Genomic DNA, 12246 nt, shown 5'->3' with positions numbered 1-12246 from the left:
ATGATGCCCTGTTGAACAAATTGAGATCAACCCCCTGGCATGCTACAAGTGTACCTGTCAAGTTTGGCGAATATTCATCAAGGGGTTTTCAGCGAGTATGAACATGTACAATTTACATCACCATTTGGACCCATCCCATCCAAGATTTTGCCATGAACTAACTTGAAACAACAGTCATCAATATACTGATTCATTGTATAAACTTAGCTCAATCACTGTTGGTTCTTACGGGGGGGGGGGGGGGGGGGGGGGGTTGGGGGGTGGGGGGGGGTGGTGAAGGGGAAGGGGGAGGTGGGTTCGGTCCCCCTGGGGGCCCCCAGGTGGGGCATGGTGCCCATTTGATGGGATTCTATCCCCTAGGGATGCTAACCTGCCAAGTTTGGTGAAAATTCATTGTGGGGTTTTTAAGAAAAAGATGAAAATTTACAATTTAGACCCCAATTTAGGCCCCCTGGGGCCCCAAGGTGGGCCATGGTGCCCATATGATGGGCATGAGATTCTATCCCCCTAGGGATGCTACCTGCCAAGTTTGGTGAAAATTCATCATCTTGGCATTTTAAAGAAAAAGATGAAAATGGGCAATTCCGCGGTTAGTAACGTTACATTTGAACAAATTTAGATATTTGTTTTTACTACTAAATTACCATTTATTCATTTCAAGCCAAAATTATGTCGAAAACATGTTCATCATTCCCAGGTTTATGATACAGAAAAGAATGAATACAATCCAAAAAATAATAGCATTGCTATGGCAACTTAAAGGGCTGGTTAGTAACATTACGAAAAAAGGACATGACAAAAAAATCAATGTCTTGTAACAAAAAGTGTGCAAAAATTCAAGTTACTTCAAACAAAGTGTTGCATCAATTTCAATTATTGCATCATGACAAATGTTCACACAATGTTTTTTTAGCAGTTCGACCAATAATTTCTTAGCTAGACCCCCAAAAGCATGGTTAGTAACGTTACGGTTAGTAACGTTACATTTGTCCGGAGTAATTCCGCAGGTCATTTCACCCTTTTGTAATTGACAAAATGTCACATGACTTCTGAAGTATTTAAATGTATTTATCTTTTACCCTTTAGCAAAACTTTGAGGAAAAAATTTCAAAGGAACCCACTGTAATTTGCATTTAAGTGAATTTCAGCATCCCCAGTCCCACATGTACATTTTAAATGATGGTTTTAGATCTCGCGAAATCAATCAATACGAAAGATAAAATCTACTGAATTTGAAAGACCTTAATGATTGGTGAACATCCATGGCATTAGTTGATACCTAGATTAAAGAGTAAGATAAAGAGGCACATTTCTTTTATCCATGTCATGTCCACCTAACTGCAGAATTGCCCAAATGTACAATTTGGGCCCGATTAGGACCCCTCCCCTTGGTCCCAAGGGGGGCACCCCAGATTACGCCATGAACAAACTTGAAACTACAGTCATCAATGTACCAACTCGTAGTATTAACTTAGCTCTATCCCTTCTGTTTCTAGAGAAGAAGATTTTTTAAGATTCCTTATTTTTTTTTTTTTTTTGGGGGGGGGTTAGGCCCCTTTGGGGGCCCCCTGGGTGGGGCATGGTGCCCATTTGAACAAATTGAGATCGTATCGCCCTAGGCAGGGTTCGAAATTGGCAGTGGTCCGCTGGCCATTGGCCACCCAAAATCACGTCGGACTAGCTAAAAATCATAAAATCCTGAAGTAACTAGTCCGTCTGGCTAGCCAAAATATTGCTTCAGTGTCAAAATTGATTCTAAGTAGTCCGTCTGGCTAGTTAAAAAAAAAGTTAAGTGCGACCCCTGCTAGGGATGCTACTTGCTAAGTTTGGTGAAAAGTGGTCATGGGGTTCTCAAGAAGAAGATGAAAATGTAAAAAGTTTACGCACGACACACGACGGAAACAGACGACGGACGACAGACGAGGGACGCCGGACGAAGAGCGATCGCAATAGCTCACTTGAGCCTTCGGCTCAGGTGAGCTAAAAACGCTCGGCTCTTTCGTCACGCACACCATGCATTATGCATCTATCTAATTAATTTTTCTTTGCCACCCTCGAGGTCGACATGGAAGTGGAGCGCAGATGAAATCCGGTCGAACTAATGGAAGAGACCCTCCCGCTGTAGACGGCACCGGTCTTGGGGGAATGGAGCCGACAGCTTTGGAGGAGATAACCATACCAAATTGCCCAGAATGAAACAGTGAATGCATAAGGCAGAGTCCCCCCCCCCCCCCCATCCCCTGCGTCACCTCTTGCTATTACTATATTAGATACGTAATAAGTTTCATGAAGACACCTTGAATCATTTCCGAGATATGGAAAAATATCAATTTTAGTATTTTCACTTGACCTATGACCTTTGACCCCATGACCCAAACTTTCCCTAGAGAATCTTTATCAAGTAATACATGTATACAACAAATTTCATGAAAATAGTGTACATTCAGGCATTGCAGAGATCATACAAGGGGGAAGTAGTGAAATTTTAGCCTCTGACCTTGACAAATGGTCTTTGACCTTGAGCATGTGCCTCAACCACTCTATAAGTACCAAGTTTCATTTGGATACCTCAATTGGTTCTCAAGTTACCTGTGTAAGTCCATCCACAAAACTGATTGCGGATGTACGGCAACCCAAAAATACAAGAGACCCGGGGGTCACGCGCTCACCTGAGTATCGCAAGTTCACTTTCCATGCATTCTTGCAGACTCTTACCTGAGAACATTGGAAACTTATGGTGGGGGTAGCTTTAAAGGGACTGTACAGTACTGGTTGAGGTAGGGATTCATGTTTTCAACATTCCTAAGTGAGATAATGAAAAGCCCCTTATGAAATACGAAAGAGCATGTAATTTCAAGAAGGATTCAACGTTTATTTGATGAAAATTGGTTTTCAAATGGCTGAGATATCAAAAAAAGGTGCTAATAATAAAAGGCGACATGCCATAACTTTATTAGGATCTCTTTGTTTCACTTTGTTTTTGGATATCTCAGCCATTTCAAAAAAAGATTTTCATCGAATTTTTGATACCCCTTAGAACTGCATGCTCTCTGACATCTCATAGAGTGGTTTCTGAATATCTCGCAAAACGTTAAAAGCTAAATCTTCACCTCGACCAGAACTGTACACACCCTTTAAGAATGGGGGCATGGTATCCATATTTACATATTCCATCACACTGGTAAATATACATGCCACGTACACTGTAATTTATAGAACGTTGGATTATGCAGCTTGGGAAAAAAGACTTAAAGCCCTATCACTTTTGATTAGAACTAGAGAAAAATATTATTTCATATTCATTAATTTAGGAGGTTTGGACCCCCTGGGGCCCCCAAGGAAAGCATGGTGCCCAATCAAACACTTTGAGATCTTAACCCCCTAGGAATGCTACTTGCCAAGTTTGGTGAAAATCCATTATGTTGTTTTCAGCAAGAAGATGCAAATTTAGGCCCAAATTTGGACCCACCCCCCCCCCTCCCACCCTACTTCCTGGGGTTCAAAGGGGGGGGGGGGGGCACCCCTGATTCACAAACTTGAAACAACAGTCATCATTATACTGACTCCTCATTGTATTACCTTAGCTCAGTCACTTCTGGTTCTAGAGAAAATCTGTAAAGATTCCTTACAAAGGGGGGGGGGGGGTGGGACCCCTGGGGGCCCCCCAGGTGGGGCATGGTGCCCATTTGATGGAATTGAGATTCTATCCCCCTAGGGATGCTACCTGCCAAGTTTGGTGAAAATTCATGATGGGGTTTTTAAGAAAAAGATTAAAATTTACGATTTAGGTCCAAATTAAGGCCCCCTGGGGTCCCCCAGGTGGGGCATGGTGCCCATTTGATGGAAATGAGATTCTTTACCCCTAGGGATGCTACCTGCCAAGTTTGGTAAAAATTCATAATGGCATTTTCAAGAAAAAGATGAAAATGTACAATTTGGGCCCCATTAGGACCCCTCCACTGGGTCCCAAGGGGGGGGGGGGGGGGCACCCCTGATTCAGCCATGAACAAACTTGAAACTACAGTCATCAATGTACTAACTCATAGTATTAACTTACCTCTATCACTTCTAATTCTAGAGAAGATTTTTTAAGATTCCTTAATTTTGGAGGGTTTGGGCCCATCTGGGGCCCCCCACGTGGGGCATGGTGCCCACTTAAACAAATTTAGATCCTATCCCCATAGGGATGTACCTGCCAAGTTTGGTGAAAATCGGTCTAGGGGTTCTCAAGAAGAAGATGAAAATGTAAAAAGTTTACGCACGACGGACGACGGATGACGCACGACGCACGACAGACGACGGACGACGCAAGACGGACGACGCACGACGCACGACGCACGCCGGACGAAGAGTGATCGCAATAGCTCACTTGAGCCTTCGGCTCAGGTGAACTAAAAATTCAATATTATCCTTATCATCCAAGTAGGAATAATTACCATTATCTTCATCATCATTATTATAATGATCATGTAACTTCACCACTGCTGCAGTAATACCATTACTATAAACTGTAAAATTTCAAACTGCTATTGAATGTTATGGAACAAAACTTATTTGAATACTCTTCCATGATTTGAAATCCACTGTACCGTATGTCCCCCAAAAAAATTACAACGATGCCCTCCGCAACGGTACCTTTAAAGGGATCGTATAGTTTTGGTTGAGACCTAATTTCAGGTTTCTAACATTTTTTGGTGAGATAATGAGAAACCTCTTATGAAATATGAAAGAGCATGTAATTCTATGAGGAATTCAACATTTATTTGATGAAAATTGGTTTTGAAATGGTTGAGATATCCAAAAAAGAGTGATTCTAATAAAGTGTGGTACCCACACTTTATTACAATCGTTTTGTTTTACTTTGTTTTTGGATGTTTCAGTCATTCCAAACCCGATTTTCATCAAATAAACTTTGAATTCCTCTTAAAATGGTATGCTCTGTACTATACCATTTAGTGTTTTCTTGGTATCTCACAAAAAGTTACAAGCCCAATTCTCATCTCCACCAATACTGTACTATCCCTTTAAAAATAGAGAATCAATCCAAATGCAATTTTAGGGTATGAAACTATAACTCATTGCCTACATCTTACAGAAAACCCCATTCGATTTGCTTCAGTGGTCAAAGAGAAATGAGGAATTTTGTAGAGCATGTCAGAAGTCTCTTCCCTCCAAGTTCTGTCTATTGTGTTCACACATTAATTTGCATTTCCAAGAGCATCCAAGTGCCAAGAAGAAGAATCAGACTCATGACATGCTTTACAACAATCCACATTTCTCTGTGACCGCTTAACCAAATTGAATGGGGTTTTCTGCAAAATAGAGCTAAGATGTTATGTTTTAAGACTCTGAAGTAGCATTTAGACAGTTTAGTCATATTGGGTGTTATCAGTGGATTGTAATTTTTTTTGGGGGGGACATGCATACTGTCTATGATGCCACTAACCACACAGCTCTATTTTCAGATAAAATTGAGACATTATTCAAATTTCAGTTCAGAAGATTATAATAGAATTTTCTGTTCTTAGCAGTCATGCACAGTGCAAGATTCAGTGCTTAGATGGAGTTTGCTACCCCCCCCCCCCAATCAAACAACCACACACACACACACACACACACACACACACACACACCAGTGAACAGTGAATATCCTTACACAAGACCAAGTCTTTTATGCCATAGTCAATGTGGCATCAAACTAGCCTACATATAGTCAAGGCGCTAATTCCTGTAGGGGGCTTAATTAAAGGACAAGTTCACCTTCATAGACATGTGGGTTGAGGGAATGCAGCAATATTAGTAGAAGACATCAATGAGAGTTTGAGGAAAATCTGACAATCCGTTCAAAAGTTTTGAATTTTTGAAGTTTCTGCTCAGTCACGGCTAGATGAGAAGACTACCATAGCTTGTGATGTCATATGAGTACAACTATATAAAGAAAGTATAAAGAAAATTCAAGATATTATCACTTTTCTCACATAATAAAAGAACACTCGACTTCTCTCTTTCAGAAGTCAGGGGGAATAATATTACCCCTAACATAAGTCAGTAACAAGTCGAGGAAATGTGCACTTTATTCAAAAAGTCAAGTTTTGTGAAATTCTCTTTTTATTTTCTTTATATCGTTGTACGCATATGACATCATACACAGTAGTAGTCTTCTCATCCAGCAGTGACTGCCCAGATACTTTAAAAATTCATAACTTTTGAACGGATTGTCCGATTTCCCCCAAACTTTCACTGATGTGTTCTACTAATGTTGTTGCATTCACACAATCCACATGTATATGAAGGTGGACTTGTCCTTTAAGGAGTTCGTTCAACCCACCCCGCAGAAAAGGTTTGACCAGACAGGGTGGTAGATGGGACCTCCATGAACATCCCCAGGTAGTATGTGGTTCCAAATTGTGGTGTCAGTAGAATTTTACTGGCCACTTTTCATCATTATTTGTTGGAACAAACGTATAAGAGTCTGCACACGCCAAGACTACTACACACACCACTAGCCCTCCTACAGGCACCAGTACCAGTGCTGCGTGTAGTAGTCTTAGCGCAGGCAGACTTTTTCTTCGACAAACAAGGGTTTTGCCTGCAAACTAACTTTTCACACCAAGCTGGGGTCGGTGTAGTGTAGTTTCTAGACGTTTTTATTTCGTCTTTATTTCTCCGAGTTGAAGCTAGCCGAGTGAGAGCGTATACCCAGTGATTGCGATGCCCGAATCGCAATCACTGGGTATGTGCTCTCACTCGGCTTAGCGCAATACAGCGGGCTTCTGCACAATACGCAAGCTGCAACTCAGAGAAATAAAGACGAAATAAAAACGGCTAGAAATTAGACTAGGGTCGGTGTCGCTTGTCGCAATTGGGGCACTGAAAATGACAAACTTATCACGGTTTTTGCATTTATTTCATGAATAATCCATCAAAACTGCATAAAACTATATATGTACATGTTGCTAGAGATGTCAGCAATACAGTGGGATTCATTGTAAGTTATAATATTGTGCATGGTTACCATGGTAATCGGATGCCTACAGGTGATTGGTAACCCCAAAATGGCTCCTACTGCTGCAAACTTTGATTTAAATTATATTCTAATGTTAGCTCTTTTGAGTATTTACAGAGCGATGGTTATTCAAAACAATCCTGGAAAAGAGCAGAGGAAAGCAATTGATTGTTCATGTTCTTAAAGGAAATTTATTCAAGAATGCAGATATAATCTTTTCTAAAGAAGGAATATACACGTGCGCTGTATTATCCACCAAATAATTAAGCGTACTTTTGTGTTCGTTAGCTATTGTAAAAAAAAAAATAGTAGAATAAAATGAAAAATCATGATATGTAAATTTGTATCAAAACGTGCAGTAATGAATCAATGCTAAAGAGAAAATGAGGGAAAAATCTTGGGCATCCTTTCCCTTTTATCCACGCTAATTTTACAGTGATGAGGTAGGTACTTTAAGATCCGATCTACAATGGGCGATGTGCACGAAAGGCAAAAGAAACAAATCTGTCTAAATTCCAGATATTTTTGGGGGGTTACCAATCACCTGTAGGCATCCGGTTACCATGGTAACCATGCACAATATTATACCTTACAATGTATCCCATTGTATTGCTGACATCTCTAGCAACATGCACATAGTTTTATGGCGTTTTGATGAATTCTTCATGAAACAAATGCAAAAACTGTGATAATTTTGTCATTTTCAGTGCCCCAATAGCGACAAGCGTCACCGACCTTAGTCTTAATTTCTAGCCGTTTTTATTTCGTCTTTATTTCTCTGAGTTGCAGCTTGTGTATTGTGCAGAAGCCCGCTGTATTGCGCTAAGCCGAGTGAGGGCGCATATCCAGTGCTTGTGACAAAAGACGGTTCAGACGTCGCAATCACTGGGTATGCGCTCTCACTCGGCTTGCTTCAACTCGGAGAAATAAAGACGAAATAAAAACGTCTAGAAACTACACTACACCGACCCCAGCTTGGCATGAAAAGTTAGTTTACAGGCAAAAACCCGTTTGTCGTAGAAAAAGTCTGTGTGCGCTAAGACTACTACACGCACCACTGGCACTGGCGCCTGTAGCAGCGCTAGTGGTGCGTGTAGTATTCTTAGCGCGCGCAGACTCTTTCTCGAAGAATAAGGTCTTGTCGCAACTAAAGTGGCCTGTAAAATTTTATTGATACCACAATTTGGAATCACATACTACCTAAGGGTGTTCCAGAGGGTCCAACTGACCACCCCATGCAGTCAAACCTTTTCTGCGGGGTGGGTTGAACGAAGTCATTTTTTCTGGGTCCCTGCGCCTTGACTAATAATTTTTGGGCTGTATAGATGATTTACATCCGTCCATTGTGTAGGTTTCACAATTTGGACTTGTACTCTCACAATGACATTATGAAATCCATATATGTACATTGTATGAGGCTGAAGCTTTTACCAGCAATTTCTAACAGAACTGAATGATTGACACTGATGTCGGTACAAATTGTATTAGCATCACTGCTCCAGTGTAGTTTCACAGCAATCTGTAAAATCATATTCTTACAAAAGATGGGTTTCTATATAAATTTTGTGAAAACAATTATAATGTGAAATACACACTTTCACATTCTTCTGATTCACATGCCTCTTACAGAGATTCATTTTATACTTAATGTATTTTTTCCACTAACATTAAAGTGCAATCAAGGTCACAACTTTTCAAGCCTTAATATTAGATGGTATCATGGCCACATCTTTTAAAAGTAAAATCGCCACTGGTCATTGCTCTTATGTCTATTATGACTGGTAAAGGTTGCGTGACATCTTGGTTGTGCACATGTGATTGCTGCGCACGGTGTGTGTGTATGGATCATGATAGTTATTTACCTGCTCATCTGTGCTCAGTTAGCTTGCCTAGTACAGTAGATCTCCTTGATTAGCCTCACCGCACCAAATGCCATGCGAAGCTTCGTGACAGCATTGAGTGTATGTGCAACAATGAAAGTGATATTTCGGGGCGGCATACAGGATTTCCAATCATTCAATAGACCAGTTTACTAACATATATTCAAATCTACGGGTGTTTCTTCCATAGTAATGAGCTACATCGTTGTACTATCAACCTGCACCTCAAAAACACTTTCAACCCATTGAGGACAGTTTGACTTTGCTACAACATGTATTTCCCATAGATACCTGCCCGAGTATACTTGGGACTCGTCCTCAACAGGTTAATACTTGGAATCCAGTTTGCAAACATTAGTTGTTATTTTCTCAGGCAAACATTGGGCAAGCTTTCAGGTCATCAAGGAGAACTATTATCAAACAGATATGAATTAAATTTGTTAGTAAACTGGTCTTTGTATTTCTGCCCTTAGTTTTCTTTTGCTTTTACCTCCATACTTATTTGTTTATTTTTCAAAGTACAAACATTTTTTGATAGTGTTGTCAGTTTTCATTGTATAACCAGGTGCATCATTTTCCTGCAATGCAGAAGTGAATTTCTTTTCACAAAATCCTACAGGATGGGACCACTTTGCTTTCTTACAGTTGCCATTCTTCAGCACCAACCAATGAAGAGAAGAATTAGATCTCTCTTTTTTACTTTGATTTTTCCAGAACCTTGACTTTGACAAGATTTTCTGAGATCCAACAATCAAAAATCATAAAAACAACTCAGCTGTAGCTTTCAATGTAGATGTTACATGTGTGCTAAGAATGCTTTGGCTGAGTAAACTGATACACAGTTCTCTGATGCATAACGGTGCCAATTTTATTCAGTTTGCATTCCATCCTGGTAGTACTAGCCATTCAACTCATCTTGTGTGCTCCTCATCCCACAATACAACTAGAAACACACAGTCTCCTATGCAATACTTTTGCTCGATCTCTCCATTATAACTGAGATACAATGTAAGCACACAAATTAACATACATCTTTAGTATGCACTGTCTCGGAACTGGCACAGAAAGGGCAAGCTGGAACTGACAATGCCATGATCACAACCTTAACTTTGCAATGAGTATTAAATTAACCTTAACTTTGCAATGAGTATTAACCTCCAGGCAGTTAAAGACTGTTCTCTTTCAAAGGGTTTCAATATCAATGGCTTATAAGGCTTCAGTTAATTACTACTGTTCAGAGTCAGCGAAAATACAGTAGATATGGAGGGACCAAAATACAAAATACCCCCATCCATAAACATTCCTATAACATTTATCAATACTTTACAAGCTTGCAGGAACGCACAGGCATGGGTGTAATAACAATCTGTAAAAGTACTCTATCTTCAAAAAACCAAACCAAATCTGACTCAGCTTAATGCCAGTCTGTAATATTGTGGACCATTTCCTATTGGATGGTAAGCCTCGCCTTATATACCTGCAGACCCTGACTGAGTCTCTGCTGCTGGACAAAATCATGACATCATCCTGGCACACATAACATCCCATCATGTAATGTGAATGCAAAGTAGTCTTCTCAAGTGACTTTTGACCTTGCACTGTTTTATGTGTCTGTATAAATGAGAGCATGTTTTTATTTGCCCAATATGTCTGGCTAGAGTTAAAGCGAGTGTATATTTGCACAGTGGCATGGATGCCTGTTACACACTCTGAAGATAGAGTCCAAGCTAATTATTTCATGTATTTCCTTGCATATAATCAACAATTCACTGCGATCCATAGGCAAAGGTATGGAAAAGGGCATACTGTTTACCACAGAAAATAAAGGTTGCTTTAATACAGAATAGTATCAGAACATCTCACATAGTACATGCACTAAGACAAAGACATGGACATGGAATTCAAGGAAGCATAAAATCACTTCACATGTAAACAAATGTTGACAACTGAATGAAGACAATTCAAGAACATTCATCATCAAACATGGCGTCATGTATGGTAGAATATCTATCACAGAGCTGTCTCAGGTATGCTTGAGACCCAGCCTGCTTCCATCTTATATTTTGTCTGTAAAATATCACTTCTCAGTAGAAAAACATAAATATTCTCTTCATAGTTTTATAGATATCAAAAAACATATCAAATTATAATATACTGAAAATTGAATTCAGTCTTCAACCATAAAAGTTAACCACAGATGAAATTTGATGGGAGCTTTAAAAGTTTTCAAAGGAGGTCTACCTGGTACTTCTTATAACAGTTTGAATACTAAAATTCAGTTTATTGAAAATACATTGTTTATATTTACACTCCATAATAACCTGCTTTGCTTTCATGATGCCTACATTGTGTGTGTGTGTGTGTGTGTGTGTGTGTATGTGTGTGTGTGTGTGTGTAAGCATGTGTGTAAGCGTGCAGATGGTGGCTGTCCAAAGAATACAGAACTGCCCTCTGTGATTAGGAAGCAGACCATCATGCAGTGCCGCGCTATTAAATGTCCCTTGGATCCCAGAGAGAATTCTCTCTTTTAATGAAGGATTTTCAGATAACTACAGGAAGAGTCATGAAATGAGGAGATAGATGGAGAAGGTATCCCAAGACGGTTTACCACTGGTGCAGGTGCCGCAGTAGTTGACGCCTGCCCCGAGAGGTGTGAAAAGTGTTGCCAAGGGAAAAGATCAATGATATCACAGAGCCAACCGCCTCTAGATCTGACACAGGCAACTCTATTTGTACAGTAGGCAGGGTATATAAGAGGAGATGTTACGGACATACTGTACGAGCTGAAATTTTCGCGGTGGTTTTATTTTCGTGAAATTCGCGAATCGCCTTTGAAGCGCAAAAATAACAACACGCGAAAATAATAACGCGTGAATAAGTAAGTTCAGTTAGACCCTCGCAACCGCGAAATTAACAACACATGAAAATGTCCTCCAAGTAGCAATTCGCGAAAATATCTGTACACGAAAATTTCAGCTCGTACAGTATCCTAGACAGATTTCATAAAACAACTTGTTTTGTTCTTTTGTTTTGGCTTCTTTTAAGTTGATATAGATCTGTCATCCATCAAATTTGGCAGGGAAGGTTGTGGCCATAAAATCATCCATATCGGAGACAAAGTAAGCCAGTGGAAGAATGACTGTGAGATAAGCATTTTCTGATACATACAAAAGTATGAGCAAACAAAGCTAAAAAATATGCAACATTTAATACTGACATGTTCAATTTATAGTTTCAATGTAGCAGAATATTTTCATTACATCATGTCTTAAAGTGTAACTAAAATTCAAAGTAAAACAAGAGCTGAAATGTGACAACCTGCTCTTCTGATATGAGAGGGGGTCTTTACACAATTGAGTA

At 39.9% G+C, this 12246-nt stretch overlaps 1 protein-coding gene across 3 annotated transcripts in view; it reads right to left on the bottom strand.

The window, feature by feature from the left end:
• Nucleotides 1-12246, bottom strand: part of LOC139730641 (synaptotagmin-7-like) — a 283452-nt gene that overhangs the window by 228883 nt on the left and 42323 nt on the right. The window lies entirely within an intron of this gene.

The sequence above is a fragment of the Diadema antillarum genome, unplaced genomic scaffold, assembly GCF_040938485.1.
Source record: "Diadema antillarum isolate AM-2024a unplaced genomic scaffold, OU_Dant_1.0 seq00000324_RagTag, whole genome shotgun sequence".
In the NCBI taxonomy this organism is placed as follows: domain Eukaryota; kingdom Metazoa; phylum Echinodermata; class Echinoidea; order Diadematoida; family Diadematidae; genus Diadema; species Diadema antillarum.
Note: the sequence above shows the minus strand (reverse complement) of the source record. Positions and strands in the feature narration are given on the sequence as shown.